The 22,083-nt window shown below is 40.9% G+C and overlaps 1 long non-coding RNA gene across 1 annotated transcript in view; it reads right to left on the bottom strand.

The window, feature by feature from the left end:
* Positions 1 to 7,381: 7,381 nt before the first annotated feature.
* The window catches only part of LOC125711680 (uncharacterized), a 39,984-nt gene continuing 25,282 nt past the window's right edge, over positions 7,382 to 22,083 (bottom strand). The window contains exons 2-3 of the long non-coding RNA XR_007383085.1: positions 15,967 to 16,183; positions 7,382 to 8,288 (exon numbers count right to left, since the gene is read on the bottom strand). This is a non-coding gene — a long non-coding RNA (uncharacterized LOC125711680). The remainder of the gene's footprint in view (positions 8,289 to 15,966; positions 16,184 to 22,083) is intronic.

Here is a 22,083-nt window from a genome sequence, read left to right as displayed (position 1 = left end):
TCTCTTCTTTTTTTTTTTTATTAAATGGTCGCGTGGTCAGTAATCATCACACGGACTAAGGAAGGAGGATGCCGTCAAAATGGTACACTGTCTGCTCATGATAGCCTGGGCTCTGGTTCACTTTTCCAGAGATAAAACTGTCAGTCCGACAGAAAATCCCTCTTTGAACTGATGCATCGCTAAGTCTCCAGTTTTACGCAGCTTCCTATGCAGGAGGGTGAATCGACTTCCAGGGCTCAAGGGTGTTTGAATTCATAACCAAAAAAAAAAAAATCTTTTGTTTCGGCACGCTGTGTTCCTCTTTTTCCGTGCCGGTTTGAGAGGTTATTATGTAGGGGCCATAGGCGAGGGCGCAGTGGGGACCAGCACCTACCCCTGCAGGAAGGGGACCTAGCCTGAACCACTTAGCTAAACACTAGCAGAGCCTGGCTGGGAATGGGGCCAAAAGAATGACTTTGTTTGACCCCAGCTGTCAATCAATCCCGCAGGCTCACGCCAGACTAAACACTGACACTATTTTAGAGGGCCCTGGCGGCCGCAGCTGCTGGCTCTGAGGGCGGGGACCGGGAACCAGGACGAGGGTAAGGAGAGGCCCCTACAGGGGGTGGGAAAAGAGGACAGGGGACATCAGGAGACAGGGTAACAGATTGCGGGGCCATTCGTGAAAGTTTGGTAGCCATTGTGTATAAAATGTTACGTTACAAAAAGGGTCAACATAAGCTGCATCATCATCATCATCATCATCATCATCAGCAGCTTCCTCACATAACCTTATTTCCACGCGCTACAGAGTCGCGAAAAACCAACATTCGGAAACGCAATAGCTGGTACTGATCCTGTTCTTGCTTAAACCCGGACTCCCCAGTTGATATTTTCTTGGTCTCAACAAACCATTACAAGAAACAAAAAAGTTCCATGCCCCCCCTTCCCCAACTAATTCCAAAATCCATACTCCTGTTGACTGAACTCTTAATTCAGGATAATATCCGGATGACTGGCAGTTCAGACGCCATGCTTGGTCACACAGACATGTTGGGTACACAGGGTTGCCACATTCATAAGTTTCAAACTAAACATGACTGACAAACATTTACAGGAATTCAAAATACAAATCAGTGCTTGCTAGTGATGGTAACTGAACGTTAATATTAGAGCACTCAAGAGCCGATGCAGCACACCTCAGCTACACTGCAGTCTCCGCTTACAGGAGAGCTCGCCAATCCATTCCCAAAACCTATGAAAAGCAGTATTAAGTGTGACCCACTGCACTACTACACTGAACCACTTTTTCCTAAAAGGAACAAAACCACAGTACGTGCCTTTTAAAGGGGCCCTATTACGCTCATTTTTGCTGTTCATAATTACAATTTTGAGGTCTATTAGAAAACATTTACATGCTTCAAAGTTCCAAAAACATAATTTCTCTCATATTGTACATCTCCAATAACTCTATGGGTGCTACAGCTTTAAGCCCCACCCATTGTGCTCTTATTGGTCAGCTTTCCCGATTGGTCAGTTTGCCCTACACATTATGCCCTGTCTTGCAGTCTGCAGAAAGATCCTTGCAGGTAGATGGCCAATAAGGATTGTATTATAAGGTGACCTCACCAAGTCACAGAAGTAAGGGCTGGAATTCCAATAATGTGTTTCAGATAGATTAGAGAGGAATGGTTTCTGTGGTGAGAGTTACTCAATTTGGCATGTTCTTAAGATCGTTTACATGCACATAAATCCATGTAACACACTAAACACAGTAAAGGAAAAGAGAAAAATGGAAAAACATAATAAGGCCCCTTTAATGACTAATGGCATATCCTATGTTTGTCCCTATACCTAAATGTAAAACATTTGAATATTCGAGTTCCTTACGACCTTGCTTACAGCATGCTTCATGTAGTCCCAGGCGATTCCCAATGGCAACATCTAACATCCTCACTACATTTTATTGAAAAATAATACTGCCAATAGAAAAAAAAGAAGACAACATTTCAGACCAACAGCTTTCGATTTTCTGAGGACCAGATCAGGCGAGGCTTCAATCCAAACCATTATCTACGCGTGTTGATATCATCAGTCAATGGTCCCAGTGTCCAGCCATGGAGTGAGCTACCCTACCATATGGAATATTACACCCACAAACAAGCTGAAAACGACCCCAAACCAACCCCCCACCCCAAATAATTGTTGCAAGCTATTTTCACCCTGCATACAAATCACACGCAATTACAATTTTCCTTTGTGATTACAACAACACATGTTGATGCCTATATCCAAATGGCACCCCCCCCACCCCCACCCCCCTCCCCCCCACCCAGCTGTGTGTGCCCTGATAATGTGGTCCGACCAACAGTGCAACACCCAATGCCAGGCATTCTAAACAAGGCACTGCAATAAAGGTCAATGCAATTACATTTACATGTTTCTGCTTATAGAATCAACTTAACATTTTGGTCACTTATACAGCTCCATACTTTAACGAAATAACCCAGAACAAGCACCACGTCCAGGCGTACATACAGATGGGTGCCTCCTTCAGATTAACACCACACAGTGCATCACCGCCACACAAACGCCTGGAATAAATTACTGCAATAAATTACAAATTACAAATAACCCGTTTTGAAAAAAAACAAACATAACCTGTGCATGATAACATTAAACACTCCGCGGAGATCGATAATTGTTGCATTGCATAATGCTTGGGACAGCATTCTCTTAATTGAGTTGAGCTTTTTTAAATGAATTCAAATGACATTTCAGTTTAATTACTGCTTCTCAGATACGTCTGTAGACCAGCCAGAAATGAACTGGCATTCTTGGGAAGAAAAAAAAGGACATTTGCAGAACCTTTATAAATGTGAAGTCAGTCTGAATTAGAGCAAGATCAAAACTAAATCTTACAATCTGCAGATCAGATCTGGCTTTCCATGCAGCCAGAAGCTGATTGCTGCTAGTATACAAGTCAGATTAATCAATTTAACACTGAAGCGGCATAAAGCACAAAACAATATATTTTACTTTCAAAGTTCCCATGTTTAAACTGGCCCAAGTTGCCGATACACGAGCTGATTTAACCTCACTGCAGATGCACTTCAGTGCATTTAGATTTGCATATGAGAAGATTAGTATAATGTGAAAAAATACTAAATACAAAAATTCTATTTCGGGTGTGTCCTTCCCAGCCAACCCTGGAGCCAAAGCCCTTATTTAAGATGAAAGGACCTTAAATAACCTTTAAGGTAGGGAAGAATGCTGTTTATCATCTCTCCAGAACACTGATGACTCCTTAAATAATGCGCTATGGCTCTTATTTTCTAAGTCAAGTCAAGTAATTAACGTCATCTATCATGGCTTGTGCTTCTGCTGACGGGGCAAGTAAGCGTTTCCATTATAATGCAATCGCTCCGCACGTTTACTGCCTACTCCCTTCGTTTGCTGGTTCAAATCGCCCATACAACCAGAGCAGCAAGAACTGAATAACAAACCATGAAATTATCTGAATTAGTCAAAAATGAAACCTTGCGGGAAAAAAGGATATTTGCCCTAATCTTTCAGTCTTAGGAGACATGAATAATCATATGCAGCTAGCAAACAGTAGCTGTCATGTTTAAAAATTCTAAAATTACTCACTCCTCTCCTCTAAAGATGTCCTTCAGACATCAAAAGCCGGTGCTTCAGTATTTCAAACACAAGACACTCCCCCACGCCTTCCAAGCCCTCCACCTACATCTTGCCGTGGATAAACCAGCACCTGCTTTTCCAAACACCTCCCCAGGTACTTTCTCCCGCACTACTGGGAATATCACATGTCATTATCCACCCCCCCACACACACACACACACACACGATTCCTGCCGTGAGTGATCTGGAAGCTCTCCTGTATGCTGTTCCACGTATCCACACGCTTTCTGCCACATCATGTAAGTGGCGTCGTACACGGTGTCATGTCACATGACAACAGAGTCGCGCGGATAATTCGCAATCCCAATTTTCACTCCTTGCGAGCAGTTCAGCTGAACTGTGACAAAGCGATTATAATTTACAATACTTTTCCTCTGAAACATAATAGCTCAACGCCGATGGAAACATGCATATTTATTTGAGATTTAAATACAGGACAAAACTCCCCAGTCAATCTATGATGCATCAAAAACCAACCAAAGGGACCAAGTTTGCTGACATTTAACTGGGAACAAAGAAACGTCTTCTATTTGCATTTTAAATTAATCTTTTCAAAAAGATGTTGCAATCAAATTACCTATCCAGCTGCATATTTACAAATGTAAGAAGTAAGAAAATGTATCTCCCGGGAAAAGTCATTTTGCATTGCAAAAATGTTAGAGAGTGGGGTATCACTGCACTTTGCAGTTATTTTGAGAGTGACCTCTACACAATGTTAAATAACACTCGAGACGACACCTACGCACTTTTTATTTTTAAATCAATTAACAAAAGTACTTCACTTTTACACAAACTGCAGGTCTCCCAGATGTGCAGAATTAAAGATTGAAAACCAGTTAGAACATAAGAAATGTACAAACGAAAGGAGGCCATTCGGCCCATCAAGCTCGTTTGGAGAGAACTTAACTAATAGCTCAGAGTTGTTAAAATCTTCTCTAGCACTGATTTAAAGGAAGCCAGGGTTTTAGCTTGTGCTACACTAGCAGGAAGACTATTCCATACTCTAACTACACGCTGTGTAAAGAAGTGCTTCATCAAATTCACTTTAAAATGTTCTCCCGCTAATTCCCACCTATGGCCACGAGTTCTAGTATTAATGAACCTCGTCCTCGATCTTATTTTTGTTTGGTCATCAAGGTAAAACAGCCGAAACAAGTAAAATGAAATATAATACATCAAAGGATGCAGAATGTAAATTATAAAGCGAGATGAAGAAAGATAAGACACACATTTCAATAAAACCACAAACAAAGGCTTCAGGGAGAGTCCAGATAAATATTTTAATATTTTATTTGTATAAATGCTTTAACTTGTCTATTGGAAATCTGATCTGTATGTATCTCATTCCAGAACAGCCAAGTACCCAGGGCACAAGCACTCAATAAAAATGTTTTAGAATATTCCTTACATACAGAAAACATAATATACGATTACACATCACTGTAAGCCATCAAAGTAAGTCCTATATACCATTTTCGCCTGTAGTTATTTCAGTAGATAAATGTTTGCAGTCTGTGACTATCATGTACCAACCAAAATAATTCCAAAATGTGGCATCCAAATACGAATGATCTCTTCTGAGATTTTCACCAAGAATAAAACTTACAGATGGAATAATGCTGTGCGGGTCACGTTTTCTTGGACAAACCTTCATGCGCAAGATTCATGGGGTGACATTCAAATAAGCAGCACACTGGAAAGACCAGTCTACTTGTTTTCACAATTTTAAGAGCATATTAAATATAATGACTGAACTTGCTTTATGACTAAGACTGCGGTTAAACTGCTTAAAGAATTTTACGTTACTGGCGAACGGCAGGCTTTGATCTTGACAGTCACATACGTTGCAACAAGTGCAGCAATAAATGCAAGCTTCAGAAAATCTTAACTGCGCATCTACTTTGAATTTGAACCTTTAACAAATGAACAGCATGCACTCTATTCCAAGGCAGGAAAAAAAAGACAATATTGCTATATATAATTTTCAATTTACCCAATACATATACATGAATCACTCTCACATTACATTTTGTAAACTATTATTCTCAGAAAATTAAATTTACTGATCAATTCATTCTGGCAGCAATAGATGACATCTCAAATATGCGTGTCTGTTTCAGGAGGTTTTAGAGAAACACAAACAGTAAAGAAAGAGGTCTGGCAAGGACAATTACTATGTATTATTTTGGTTAAGCTAATATTTCAGGATTAAACGATTTCAAGCCAAGACCAACAAAGCACAGCGGAGAGACGTGGTTAAAATGCATATTATGACGGATTGTATTTTTTTAACAAAACCGACGGCGCTGGTCTTAGGGGCCTCGAACAGCTCACAGCAGCGTTTGAGGCTACGCCTTCCCCGAGACGATGGCGGCCGCCTGGTACTGGCCACATGGAGCAGAACAATAAATCATTTCTCTGCACAAAAATTCAACAATATACAACAGACTCTGAGAATGCCTGCTATAAGAGAACATATAAAAATCGCCAAAAATCTAATGTTTCTACTGAGGCAGATGCCCTATCAAAGGCTAGTGAAAAGTTATGAAAGTAATTATTCTCCTAAATAAAATATTATCTTATGTAAAGGTTAGGGTTAGGAAATTTTAACAAGTATCCTGTTTGCTGCGTAGCTAATTCTGTAGATGCTCACATGCCTATCGGGAAACCAGACGTTTCGTAGCCTGGTTTTGGATAAATGGGTGACGGTTCATGCTCTCTAGCCAAGTCAGGAGCACAGACCATTCTGTGTCAGTCTGCTTTTCCTGAAGGTTCTGGGGCTCACGGAGACGCAGGGCCTCTCTCACTCCAATGGGGAGGGACGGCCAAGGATGCGGCGTGATGCCGGTACAAATGAGGGCTGAGGGAAAACTAGCGAGACAGGCAACATCAAAGGGGTGCATCAATACCGCCAGAGCAATGTGCCAAAACGTGGAACTTCACCTGTGTCAGCCAGGCATGGAGAAGGCCAAGCCCCCCACCAATCTTCTCAGACATACACTGCTTTATTTACATCAATCAACACCCCCCAAGACAGCACCTATAAAAATTCCTTTCTAAAACTGGATACCTGAACATCATCCATTATTCCAGGAACATTCCCTTGTGGGGGGGAAATGTGTATCTCTGGGCTACAGATTAGAGAGGACTTCTCGGAATAGCCAGTTCAGTCGTTTTTTACCCAGCAGATGGCAGTGGCACCAGCAAATGTTGAATCGGTCAATAAACAATAGAGCAGGGCATTAAACGCCATTAACGGGGTTACTGGTCTAGTGACAGCACTCGGCGACATGGCGGTAGCCTAAGCTGTGACAAGTTGTCCGAGGGGTCATGTCTGAAAAACGTCCAGACTCTCGTCACCCATCCCACCGAAGTCTGTTATCTGTAAGGCTTGGTGTGACAAATAATGATTTTTAACAAAATGGATGGTGATGAAAGCGTTATTGTTACAGGAACCAAGCGCCTGGGAGCCATTCCTTCCTAGCCCCCCCCCCCCCCCCCCCCCACCCCGGGCATAAACTGGACATAAATCACTCCGGATCACAGAAATGTCACCTCAAAGTCAGAATGCCATTTAGTGTTCGCATTATTGCACCTGTGTAATTATCTATAAAAATAGATTAAAAAAATAAACATGATTACAAGTGGTTTAATTGTGCCACAAATAAATATAAATAATTAGTAATCTATGTGTGTTTTTATTACTTTGCAGTGAATATGCAAGTTGCTTTATAACGCTAATGAACTTTCTGTTAAGTACACGGATTCACGCATCGTGAAATCCTCTAGTTTAGGGCAAACTTATTGTAGTTGCTTTGGGAAAGAAAAAAAAGCCTAAACTCTTATTTTGCTATCACTTTGGCGAGAGCGACAGTTTTCAGTTTCTGGACTGTAAATCTCCTGCTATGCTGAACAGGCTTCCTTGCTTTGTTCTTTTCGAAAGTCTGTTCCATAACAAACGCGCTTTTGGCAAAGACGCCGCTGGGGTCTATGGAGTACAAACAGAAAGTTTAATGCTGCCCCAATCTCAGCCCTGCTTGCTCCCTCCAGTCTGTCCTTGTTTGCCCTTGAGCCACACAACTTCCTAGCCGAAGAGCCCAGCTCAGACACACTACTAATCAGCAAGTCACTTGTGGCACAGATATTCTTCCCCCGCTGCGCTAAGGCTTAGGGGCCCTCGAACGAATAGCGCCAGGTATCCCTCCGCGCCACACTGCTTCCAAACCAACCACAAAGTAGTTCAGCCAGAGTACAGTCAACGGACAAGAATCAGGATGTAGCTACGTGGATATGATGGGCTAGCTGGACAACATTCTGTAACAGCCCAAGCTGCGCGGTAGAGAAGCACGGGAATGGTGCACAGAAACGCAGATGTAGACGTCTACCATGGCACAGGCAATGAGAAAAGCAGATTTTGTGGCCAGGCAAGGCAGGCACTAAGGGGTCTTACGACGAGCTGTGTTTCTGATCATGCTGCAAGGGTTTAGCAACAATCAAGCCCAGACCTCTGGAACAGGACTCCGGGAACATAAAATTGATTGCAAATATACACTCACCAAACACTGTGTGACGGCTGGGGTTAAACGGGGACAGCCTCCGCGTTCACCCTGAAATAAAGTGGACAAATCAGATAATAACGACTCAGCTATGTTAATAACATGTAAGCAAAAAAGCATATGGTTAATGAACAACTGCAGTCAAAGGACAGTTTAATATTTTATTTTAAATCCATAAGGCCTGTAATTCAGCATAACCACAGTGCGGTTGTTGTTCCAAACGTGAAGCATATTGTTCTAAAAGTAAAATTTATACCAGTGTTATAACTCTTGGTTATGTGTATGCTAATGTTAAGTCACGGATATTTCATTTCAGTCTAAAATGGAAGTTGGACGAGAAACCACAGTGTGGCTTAAATGATTCTTGGTACTATCCCTGTAACATAAGCCACGGATGCTCGGACTGGAAGAAGGCTGCAAGTGCGAATGGACCGCGACCGTGAAAAGGTCATGAAGATCGAGTCGCGTGAAAAAGCGACGACGAGGTCACCGGTATACCGCAATGACATGTTAGCACCGCAGATGCAGATGACACAGTCCAGCCAGATGGAAATTCCAGTCACAGAGCAATCATACCTTCCCTCGGGGGCGATTGCCGCAGCATTTCCAGCATTGATAACGCCTGAGGAGATTCGACGAGGAGCCTTCAGGTCTCGACAGGCTCACCTGCTGTCGTCGAGCTAGAACTAGGCTGTTTCGGTTCCAGACCATCGCTTGGGATTTTCCCAGTATCATCCGCCCGGCCACGGCTCCCCACATCTGACGAGGCTGGGGGATGATGGAGGCGGCTGCAGGCCCATGGTCTACTTCTGTAGCAAATTAATTCTCCATGAAAACCGCCATGGTGATCGGCTCACCGCACCGCACCACGGCAAACACCACTGTGGTAAACCTGATTTTTACATCGCACATCCGTCAGCCACGGGCGACCGGGTCAACCACGTGATGCAACTGCCCACGTCCACATGGGGGAGGGCAATCAAAGCTGCATGTCTCGGAAACGAGACTTAACAAGACTCCTCTTTTGATTTATACCATGTGAACCCCCATCACATAAAACCTGCTTCTTCTGTATGCTGTAACGTAGACCTTTGGGAACATTAAGCGTATAGCTCTGCATAGATGTTATGACCATAAAGCCCCAGTTGACTTGACATGAATTAAGAACGTTTGCTTCATACTGGCCCTTTATACATGCATGGAGAAAATACCGAGGAACAAGAACAAAAAGCACGTATGGACACCTACGTAAAACCTCAGAGAGACAAAAAGATCTTGAAATGTTTCCAACATATGGCAGTTACAGGCGGATGTTCACCGAAGCTAAATATATGTATAAAATGCTTTCAAGCGTGCAAATGGTGCAATTCACGTCTGCTGGAAGCGTTACAGAAGTTCTTCTCGGCCCAAAGTCAGGCAGATATACGGCCCACTGAATACGTCCTTGTACACACCTCTTTAGGAAATGTGCAAGATCTTTAAAATTATTTGTTCAGTACATTAGGCCACCTTTGTTCCCCGATACAAGCCGGCAATAACTGCTCTGTGTTTATGACACCGAACACTGGTGTTGCTGGGTAGTATGGAAAAAAAAGATCTAAAAGTAGATTGAACACCATGAATTTATACTGTTGTGCAAGAAGCATTATTATATCATTTTCAACATGTGCTACCATGTGACAAAGAAGAAAAACCTCAGTAAAAGCAAGCAGAGATATTTAACGAACGAGAACAATTATCACTGCCTTCCTTGCATAGAGATTAATCGCGGATCATATTTCAGCGAGCCCAGTGGTGGCGTTGGGCAGACAATGTAACGTTCTGGTTAAGTTTCAGTGTTAATTACCCCCTGCCTTTCCTGCTGCTCGTGCTCAAAAGAAGCGGCTGCCGAACAGGGAGGCAAACATCTGATTTCCGTCGTTAAGTCGGAAGGTGACGCCAGCGCGGGAGGTGCGGTACCCACCTGACTAACCAGGCCAACTTTCAGCTCTGGAACAATGACACGCGTTTCTCTTTAAAGGCATCACTACTTGTCAGGGTACGTGGGACCGTGCCACAGGCCAGAGATGCAGATTATAATAAAAGCGAACAGGAACTAGGACAGCTGAGATTATGGCCGCCCGGCCTGCCCATGCAGCCCCCCTGCTGTGCTGCATGCTCCTCGCTCCCATTGTTGACCATTAACCCGTTAAATCCCACATAAGAGGCCACTGAGCAGAGTGTCACTTACACCCGGGGGGGTGTTGTGACTGCCCTTTGTTTGGAACAATGGCTTTAAAAGGGGTTAGCTATCAGTGGCAAACTCCCCCCCCCCCCCATTCACCAACCACCAAGTCATTCCTATTCCCTGCTTCCTCGGGGGATTCGTGGAATTCCCAGCCTCAACGTCACTTATCTTAAACAAACATGCATCAAAGCTATGAGACCAACAGGCAGTGAAGCCCCCCAAGACTGTCTTCTTGACTGGGTCTTGGTGATGGGGAAGTTATTCCAGCAGAAAAACCGCTGTTGTACCCTTGAACATGATCATATACATTTACTTTCATGTCGTTTAGCAGACGGTTTTGTCCTAAGTGCCATTCAAGTGTGAGTATAGGAGTACGTGTGAGTATTACAGCAGCAAGAGCTACTCATCTTCCAATAAAGAAATAACCTCAAGAAAAATTTCAATGATGAAAAGTGCAACATTCAGGCAACAGAGAGGCATCACATTTCCATAAACCAAGTACAAAACATGATATTTCACATTTAAACTGTTTACTAATAACAAATCACTGGGGTGTTTTTCAGCCCTCTGGTATCCTATAATGTGACCGAAAGCTATGCTACAAGTTACGATGCAAACTCCATCTCCTCGCCACAGATCCCATGAGTTTAGCTTCTAAGGGTTATGGAGTTCGTCTTATTGCAGTCTGTAGATAAACAAGGACCAATAACGCAATTATCAGAGCAGCATCTCCGATGATTAATGACCAGAGAGACTGTAATGAAAGTACTGGGAGGGGTGGCGCTTATGTCATAAAAATAGCTGACAATACGAAGGAATCAGCAAAGCCAATAAGTGTCCCGCATGCTGTTACGTAAAGAAACACACGTCCTTTGCAGCGGGGTAATCTCACTTGAATCCCCCTTTGTTTGTATAAAAAAAGAAAATCAGAGATGAATTAAAAACTGATAAAGGGTCATTTGGACAGTCCCAACTGCAGAGGTGACCCCAACTCAGTCGGAATGATACTTCCGCTACTGTGGCATGGCCAGACAGGGAACACACACGCACACGGGCAAACAGACGACATTCCCAGCCGAGCAGAGCCTGCACCACCACACGTAGAGGGGGAGGGAGCGCTCTCTCACGTCTCCTCGGTCAAAGCGACTGCCAAGCAGTATCTATGCCGGGGTCAGTTTCCTTACCTCCTTCAACAGCAGCCATGGAGAATGAGGCAATGGGGTCACCGGGTCCATGGCTGCATTCAAAACAGTTCGTTTCCTGCCTGAAAACGGCTATTCACGAACAATCAAAGCCCCCCCCCCCCCCCCCCATTATGTAAAGCAAAAGTTTTATGCAGGCTTTAATGTAATTTCATCTATGCTAAATTTCCACAAAAATGCCTCTAATAGATATAAGATGGCATAGGATTAAATATGGTTAGTTTGTTTGTTTAAGCATTCCGTTTAACAACAGGAATTAATCATATAATCTTTTATTTTTAATTATTCATTGTGCGTTGTCTGCTTGGGCTGCAGCCCAGACAAACCCTGTCTGTAACCCAGGCAATAATGAAAGAACCGCTACTCTACCGGTTTCAGATCCGTCTGAAGATATTGTTAGGAAACGCTCGTTTCTGTGCCCCGGCTTTATCGCTTCAGGGTGCGGAAAGGGTACATGATACGCCATTTCTGTACACCGCTGCACCTCAAAGAACCCCCCCCTAACCAAACAAAACCTATATCATTAACACATTCTCTTCTCTGACAGTAACCTTTAATATTAAGTGATTTAATTACCATCAGTTAACGTTTCCGCCGGGTAAATCATTGATATTTTCACGCAAAGCTATGCTTTAATATAAAGATTTCCCAGCCTGGCTATGCCTATGATGTTACTCATTTGCAGGTGGGGTGGACCTGGTACCGGGGCAGAAAGTGGCAGCACATTAGGCTTTTTCATACTTCGCAAATCCCTTCAACTTCGGAAGAAAGAGAATCGCTAAGTTTAAAAGCGGGCCGGTCGCGTCCCGCCAGTGCGCGTCTGCCGGCCGGCGTAAATGGCGATTTGTGTGCGCGTGAGATTTCGGCAGAGGCATCACAAGCTTTCCTGACCCCAGATGAAGTCCCCCCCTTCTCAACACCAGCACGTCTTTAGCGCAAAATTCCTTAGAACCTGATACATAAACAGCAAATTCTTCATCTGCTACAATCGTTTCAGCTGTAAGTGGTCTTTAATCAAGGCTATTTATGTGTTAAAAATTATATTTATCAGTTGACAGACAAGTCGGACAAAATTCTCAATAAAACTATATCATAAGTTCTCAATAGAACTTAAGTAGTGTCAGTGCATACGTAGCCTATGTAAAAATGTGGCAACTATTTTTCTATTCAAACAATATAATCAATTCGATTTTGTTCAGCTCTTTATTTAGCCACACGGAAGAAATAAAATAAAGCAGTATTACATCTGCTGCACATTGTTATTGTCCATTAAAGGTGTCTGTAAATACGGATTGCGTGTCCGTCGGCGACTGCACGCAAATTCGCGTACCCAGGGACCTATACAAGTCGAGGAAAGTCGTGGATTTATCATAAATTCTAAGTTCTATCAGTCGTAACATTTGTAATTTAACTCGAAGATCTTAAAAAAATATATTTAAAGAAAGATGTCTCATATAAGTGAGCTTATTTCTCTGCTCCTGACCCGAGTCAAGTACGTCTGGCAGGTCCTGTGTTGGATAAATCTAAAACAGGTGCAATTTTTAAAAAGAGAGCACTGGAACGTTTTAGCACGTTACTGATTCCGGTCTTTTCATTCGTTCCCCAGCTTATACGCGACTACACGTGATTTTTGCCTAGCCGCTCTTCCCCCCACCCCGATCGAGAGCCCTCTTTGCTTAATCCTTTTTGGCTCTAGTCCAAAGTCTGAGGATTTCCCTCCCATAACTCCGTGGGGGAGAGGGGAAAAGGAGATGGCTACAAGAATATGCTTACGCCTTAGCCTGAAACAGGTTTCATCGCCTTTACATACAACTGCTACATTCAGGTCTACCGCCCACTGGAACTAATGTATTTAAAAGCTAGTTGGCAAGTAAAAGACCACGAATTACGGAATGTGACAAATGCTGCTAAATAAGGGTGTGAAAAATGTCAATAAAGGATTAAACGGGACAAAGAAATCCCTTTGCAATAAATGTAATTAATTATGTGGAGAAGCCTTCAATATTTTCTACTTCAAATAAAGCAACAAAAAAAAAATTCTTCCATTTTAATTCCCGAAAATGCATTAAAGGTATGTAATGAAAATGTATTTTTATCAGTGAGGTAAAAAGAGCCTTATTTTACTGACAAAGGCCTGTAATGTCCTTCTTAACCAGGTTTTTTTTTTTTATCAGAGATCCTAAAATCTGCATATCACTATCAATTACAGTCTGCATATTTAAAACAGGAACTATGACTGAGAGAAATGAGACTGGCCTATTTGATCTGCAATTCTGCCCCTTCTACCTGCATACAACAAACAGGCAACGGCAGCAAAAATCAACGCTCAGGAAAAGACACTAATAATTACAACCCAAAATACACATAGTACTTCATGGGGCTCCCTCTGCAAGGCATCTGCAATATATGGGTAACGGATATTAAAGGAATGAATTAACGAATGAACAAACAGACGGACAACAAAAGAAACAAGATTATTTAAAAAGGCAACTCTGATGTTGGGTATGAGATTCTCAAGTGCTGTGGATCATTACACTAGAAACTGAATCAAACATTGGACGGAAATCCCCCACTATATATAAAATGATCATTAAGCACATCACAAGTACGCGACCACTACTACGGTATAGAGACACAATATGCGTTTATGAGCGCTTGTTTACACACACAGACACGTCTGTAATATGACCTCATTATATATTGTTTTTGTGCTTTGTTCTTATATACTGGCCACGAGATTTACAGATCCGGCTATTTCTATTTACGAGAGAAACTCTTAACACATAGCATTACCACTCTTTTTTTTGTCCTGGATATCCACTGGCTGTGAATATTAAGCTTTGCATTTGCAGCCCCCTTCCCCCCCCCTCCAGCATTATTTTAGCTTTAATGTTTTTATTTGTATTAATCCCACCTTGGCCTTTCAGCAGGTGTACTCAGCCAAAGCCTTTCCCACGATCCCAGTGCAAATATGCTGCTCCTTCCCCTGGCCTATAAGGCAGCCATCTGTGAGCTTATTGTTAGTCTGGGAGGGACCTTTTCAGCCTCAGAGACAAACTCAACATTCCAAAACAACAAAAAAAAAAAAAAACCTTCACTAAAACAGAACGCCCACCTCAACGATAACAAACACTGCCTTTCAGCATTTCAAGATGCATCTCTCTCTTCTTTCTGGATTGCAACATACACGTGTCGAAATGACAGGGCTGATCACTGTTATGATGATTCAGGATTTTCAGATATTAATAACAAGCTGCATAGAAAAGGCATGACCATATAACTCACACTACAATAATTCCTTCTAATTGCCTTTCTCAGGCTACAAAACAGCTTCAGATTTCTTTTAATACGGATAAAATGAGATTTATTTCGTCACTCTTTTAAGTGATCCTCTGGTGAAAATGATATTTTACTTTCTAGCCTGATAATAGCTTAAAAGAAAACATATGAGTTAGTTTTATCAGAATAATTTTTTTTTTTAAAAAAAACAGTAGGGAAGTAAAGCAATGCAAGACTAAAATTCAGGGGGAAAAGTAGCAGAACATTACGTGGTTGTACGAGAAAATGTTCCCTTTACCATACCAAAGGTGAGAAAAAAAGCTGATTTTTGAGATCAAAAAAAGCAAAAGCATTAAATCTTTTCAGAGATTTCCTATCCATTTTGATGCCTTGTTAGAAATTTATGCTTTTAGTGGAAGAATAATAAAAGAAAAAGAAAGCATAAAAAGATGTTCTGGGCGCTGCGGATGCATTACTCTCGTGCTTCTGTCGGAGTTACAATAAGATTACAGAACTGGAAGCAAGACAGAATCCTAATTGAAAAGACAATCTCACTGAGGCAAATTTTAACAATAGGGTCTTTGGCCCCATCACATAAACCTTGACCCTTGTCCTGCCAGAATACAACCTCTTAGGGAGCACGTTTCTTTGGGGGTGGGGGGGGACGCGACGGACATCTACAAAAAAATAAAATAAGCACAATGATCACACAGCGAAAAAAAAAAAAAAAAAACTTATTCTGAAATAACAGACCTAGACTTCACAAGCATCATGTGACGCCAACCCTTCCCCTCTCTCCCCGCCTTTCTCTTCTCCCTCCCGCAAACAGCCATCTGCTAACATTTCGTTTCACTCTGAAAGGACCGGTCCGCCAATGTGGATATCGTCTCGGGCTGCCTCCGCTCAAGATGCATGACACTGCTCGGACCAGAGCCTGAGAACGGATCCTCCTGAATAGCAAGGTCTTCATGCTCGGCCTGTAACCATAGAAGCAGATGCCTGCTCTCGCTGGCCTCCTTACCTCCCAGCAGTCATAGGCTGCTCCCCATTGTGACGAGGGTACGCCTCGATCTGTCTTCGTCGTGACCGAACTTGCCTCGCCTTCAAAGGGAGTGATCCGGCAGGTCACTGGTCTAGACTCGTTTGCATGGTCCGGGGAGCAGGCTTAAGGTGACCCGTGCTCCCTGAGTGCCACGCCACCAGCCGCGAGACTGCAGACTGCGGGGGACACCGGAGATCTGTATTTGAAAAGAAGCCCGTCCGATTTTACCATTGTGCCTTTTCACTCATCGATCGAATGAATATCGAACCTTCTGTCGGTGCATGTGTGAACCAGATAGCTTAGCAAGCATTTTTCTGTTCAAACCTGTGTTGTGAGCCAAATGACTCTCTCTCTCTTTCCCCTCTCCCTCTCGCACGTCCACTTTTTTTTTTTTGTCTTTTGGCATTTTTCATCATCTTCTCAATTGATAACTTTGCCTAACTTTAATTTGAGCTTGGGAGCACAGATGCACTATGCATTTTAAAGGTGCCCATTTATCATAAATTTCGGCTTGAAGTGTGGAATCTTGCAATTTTTGATTTTTGTTAGATTTCCGATGGAAGAGATTTCAAGGATCTTGTTTAATTGTAGAAATAAAAAAAACTAAAAAGTACAATAAATGTTAGTTTAGTATTTCAATGCATTAAATTATACATTTTCATGTAAAAATTTAAATCGGAGATTTTTTTCAGACTTACGAAATCAGACGTATACTTTTGTTTAATTTGAATTTGTAATTTATATTCATTTTTCACAACTTCACATTTTTGTTTTTAGGAATTTATACGTTTCCCCTAAAGGTGAGTCTTTTGTAAATTATAAATAATTCAATTGCATGCAAGTTTTCAGGGGAAAAAGAGTGTAATACATACATTGTTATGCAAATATATTTAATAATTATTTTTAAAAGCATTTTGCTGTTTTCCTGAAAGAAAAAAATAAATTGTTCAAATATGTCAATAAAACATATTAGTGACATCAGCATGCAGAAAATATTAAGTCTATACTGCTTCCTATATTAGTGTCTTAATTTTCATATACTATTAGCATAAATAAATACTGATGTGAGCATTTCAGCAGTGCTGTAACTAACAGTACACATATCTGGCAAGGAGTACGATGACTGCAAAAGATTCAAATGTTCAACGTTAGATGTTGACACCTGTCAGACTGAAAAAAATATGTTATCGAGCATAGCTAATTAAAAAAATTGTGTGTCAAGTATTAATTGCCTTAAAATTTTATATTTCTGTGATTTTTTAATAGATTGTTGAAAAACGAATTAATAAGGTCATAACTTTGAACAGAAACATAATATCCAGTTATTGAACTGCAAAATAAATGTAAAACAATTACCAAAGAGTTAGCTAACAATTTACAAAATCTACTGAATTTTTAAAATAAAAACACTATATAATAAAACAAAACAAATGAAGAATTTTAAATGGATGAAAACTGACTGCATATTCATATAATCCTAACTGCAATCCTTGCATCTAGGTTTTTAATGCTTACTATGAAATACCTGATTTTTTTGTCATTCTAGAGGGAACTTAAAAGTACCAGAGGGTTAACATACCAACTCAAGCCCTGTTGCTATGGTTCTGTCCAAAAGGAGAGAGGGGGGGACAAAACAAGAAGGAAAAAAGAAAAAAAAAATCAAACAAATTCAAAGGCAATGGACGAAAAGAACCACTGGAGTGAAAAGACCAAGTTGTTGTTCACACGATCAAGAGAAACATTGTACTGCTCAGATACGCGACACGACAGAACTGCTCACCAGTGAACTTCCAGGAATCTTAGTTTTTAGTTAAAACTTAAAAAAAAAAAAAAAAAAAAAAACAAACCTAGAGTTTTAGCAAAAAAAACCCACAAGATATGATGCATGAATAACTGTACAGTGTGCTTTTACAAATCACTACTCACGGCTAAACAAAAAAGCAAACTTCATCAATTACAAAGACGACAAAATGAGGAGAACGGTTTTTCAAAAAGCAAATGACTTAATAAAAAATAGTGAGAACTACTGCATTGTTTTATATATTTGTTTATCTGAAGCAAGTATTTCAAAGTCAATGGGCACATGAAGCTTATTGAATTCCCTTTGTCTCTTGAGTACCTAATGCCCAGTGCAAGCTGATATTTTATACCCTATAGCAAAAATTACTCAAACACTTTTTACTTAATTTTTTACTAAGTATGGTGCATATTATTACACCTATGATGAAATGTGTGTGTTACCGGAGCACTTATAAATGGAAACTTCACATTAAACACACACACACCCACACACACAGAATTAAAACAATACACACACACAATATGACAATATTTAATCCTAAAATGCACATTTATTTCCAATAACTATTACTTGTAGTAAAAAAAAAAAAAATTACTGTTTTTAGTTCTTATTAAAACATCATGCTTTATCTACAGCTATCATTCTAATTGTAACATTTTGTTTTAAATTGTAAAAATTCTAAATGGAATTCCAAATCTATAAATGACTAAATAAATATATATTTATTTTAAACATAATATTGAAAAAATAAACAAGTTAATTATTTTATTAGAACATTTATCCAGAACAGCAATTAATATTAATCTGAAATATCTGTGGTTTAGAAGATTTTGTTCAAATAATACAGACTGGTTGACTGACTACTGAATTAATTCTTAAAATGAAAAGCACTTTTGACATAGTTCTTTCAAAAATATAATCGGCATACAGAAAGTGAAATAGAAACTACAAATAAGATTAATACATTGCAAACAAACGTTTGCCTATATATTATTAATTGAAATTATTATATACACTATTAAGCTTTAAAACACATTTAATATTTCTTCTTTTGACAGCCATTGGACAGACTACGCCAGGAGGTGCAGATTAGTTTAAACGGGCAAGCAGTTTATGTAATTTCATCATGGAATGAATGCCATTGTAAAGAAAGGTATGCTGTGAAGAAATTTTTCGCACATTATTTCTGATTCCGAAATCCCCTTTCGGCTTGTGAAGCGAACCGTGGAGGCAGAAAGTGTGACAGGCTGCGGGTTCGGACTACATCATGAATATGAGAAGGGGGGGGGGGGGGCTTTCTGATTGGAGAGGACAGGCCCGGCATGAAGTCAAAGCCACCACATGCCAAGTGCCACCCGGGCAGGAACAAAAGCTGAAAATGGAGTCAGGGTCCATGCAAGCTCAATGTCTAAGCCTGCCCTGTGAATTGTTCCTTCCTACACCAGTGAAAGTCTCCAGTGCTGGTCTTGGCTTGAGCGAACGGTCCACAGTACAGCCGCCATGTGTGGCAGCTGCGAGGAGCGTCTAGCATCTACGCGGATTTTGTGAGCCAGCAATGCCAAAGTATTTATGGTTAGCATGTATTTATTTAAAACAAAAAAACAAAACAATGGGGAATGTTTCTATTGTGTTGGAGACGGATGCCCGGGTGCCTTCGAAAAGGTGACATGAATTGGCGAGGGTGTTTTGAATTTTGTTGGGGATATAAAAATGACTCTAATGCAACAACCGAAATATTACATTCACACAATAGGCTTCATTCACATGTACAAACTACTTCAAATGCCACTTTACATCTATGATTAAAAAGTCAACCAGAAAATGCATTATAAAGCACAAAATAATTATATGCAAAAATACGAATAAAATGCTTTTTTTTTTCTCAACCTTCACATCTTAAAGAATCACACATCAAATACATAAGTATTAACTTAAAATATTAATTTGTTAGTAAATGCAAGCCAGTTGGTGTCAAAATGTCCGTGTTTTTAGAACTAATCTGGAAGTTTTCTACTGTAAAGTTCTTGTGGGTAGGAAAATCATCAACAACAGCAAGAATTAAATGGCAGCTTCTGAAGAATGAACAATATAATTTTAAGGAACAGTAATAATATTAGGATGGGATAATCAGATTTTGATAATTCCTTTGGGAACAGAAAAAAGATGCCTATCATGCAGACCGTAAAAAAATAAAATAATTGAAAACAATGCATTCATTCAATTGAGCGACACCAGCTAACAGCAAGTACATGAAGTTACCCTTCGAGCTAATGGCAAACTATTCATTCTCCCCAAACATCAAAAATACCAATATAAATCCTTCTAAAAAGTTTGGTATCATAAACTCAGGAGTGAAGAAGACATTCTTGAAAAACATATCAAAATTAATAAACTGTTTAACGGTGTCATAATTTTGAGCTTCACACACCCCCCTGGTGAAGGCTTTTCAGTCCGGACAAAGTATCTTGATTCATTCACAGTCTTCATTTTAATTCTAATTGATACCAACAAAAGTAGCTGTTCACTCTCCGATCTCTACTAATATCAATATGAGTACCACGGAGAATACCAATTTGATAACAAGAATATCAATTTGGTTGAACGTTGCTGCATTTTACTTAGAATCATAGCAGTCCGATATCCTGGAATAAGTTTGAGGGGGGGGGGGTTTAATCATTCACCGGAGAGCCCTGGAATCCATACAGAGACCATCCATCACATTTGTGTCTTAATTGAATGACACCGGAATGCAATCGATAAAACGTAACAAGAGGCAGCTGGGCTTTTCCTGCTCTTGCTCGAGACCCGGTCCGTGACCGGCAAGCTAATCAAGTGACCCGAGGGGAGTCTGGCCCAGTCCACAGGAGACAAAAAAAAACAAAACAAAACTCAAGAACCAGCACCAGCACCAGAGATGCTGGCTGGTACAGGGAAGTAAGGATTAACAAGGAATCTCTCCAATTTCTAACTGTACCCCGCTGCCCCTTTACACCCTGAAATCCTCTCTCTTATTTATCTGTTTCTTTGCTTGTTTATTTAATTTTTTTTTTGTTTAATTCCTAGACATTTTCGCCTCTTTGGCTGGCTGACAGGCACCTGATGTGACCCTCCATGCCGAAATGTACCAGTTATACAATGAAGTCCCCAGCCCAGCTGCGCTTTCCTTATGAGTTTGGGGGGGGGGGGGGGGGGCTGAAATCGCTCGATGCATTATTTATAACTTCATCAGTAGCGCAAAAGTGACGGCTGACACAGAGCCGGGATGCTGGCTCCCCCCTCTAATGCGCCCTGGCCTTCGCCAGCCCCTCTGTCCCACAGACCCGCCAGCCACCAATGTCGCTACCATTGCCGGCGTCACCCAAACCCCCCCCCCCCCCCCCCCCAATCAGCAACCTCTTCCCAGACGCGCACACACACACACACACACACACACACACACACAGAGTACGAGCCGTCTCAGTGCGCCCGCCTCTTCTCCTTGTCCGACGCTCACTCGCATAAACCCCCAACCGCTTACACTTCTACTTCCAGTTGACTTCGTTCTTCCGAAAATAACTGGCTGGAGAAACGGCTGCCGTCCGGAGCACAAGAGCGTATAGCGGGCGGACAATATGTCCGTCTCCCGAAACATGCCCTGGTGTCCATCTGTCAGTGCTCCTTAAGCGATGATGTGATAAAAAGCCTCTTTAGTCATAATAAAGTGTGGCTACATCGTACTGCAACACTTAGTGTAATATGGATGCTGGATAACCTCCAATTTACTGGCTATTTTACTGATACAATTTTCAAAACAAATCTAAAACTTAATTGTCTTAATAGTAAGGTCCAGAACTCCTGTTCCAACATTTTAACATTGTAAACCTTTGGTTTACAATAAAAGAGAAAACATTACTGGACATCTTAAAACACCACACATTTGAGGTAAATGATTCACTGCTTGATAACTGATACAAAAGTTGCCCATTTAAAAGATGTGTGTAAAAGCATAAATTTAGTATTGCCCTAGTATAAACACTGTAATTTTTTCAGTGACACCAAAGAAAACCATTATTACCAGCAAGACGGAAGAAATTAGAGGTACAAATATATGTAGATTGTACAACTATTCACACCACTGGATGACCTAATAATTACCCAATTTGATAATCCCTTAAAAGATGTGATCTTTCATACTGCAGTCTGTTTTGTTTTACAGTCATTTAACATATATTAGCTAAAGCTAAAGCTAGTATTAGTTTTAGCTAAAACTTGAGATTCATACAAGTTCCACTATAAATATTTTGTGGTCTTTGTAA

The sequence above is a fragment of the Brienomyrus brachyistius genome, chromosome 17, assembly GCF_023856365.1.
Source record: "Brienomyrus brachyistius isolate T26 chromosome 17, BBRACH_0.4, whole genome shotgun sequence".
NCBI classification, from domain to species: domain Eukaryota; kingdom Metazoa; phylum Chordata; class Actinopteri; order Osteoglossiformes; family Mormyridae; genus Brienomyrus; species Brienomyrus brachyistius.
The sequence above is the reverse complement of the archived record's forward strand: the minus strand, read 5'-3'. Positions and strand labels throughout refer to the sequence as shown.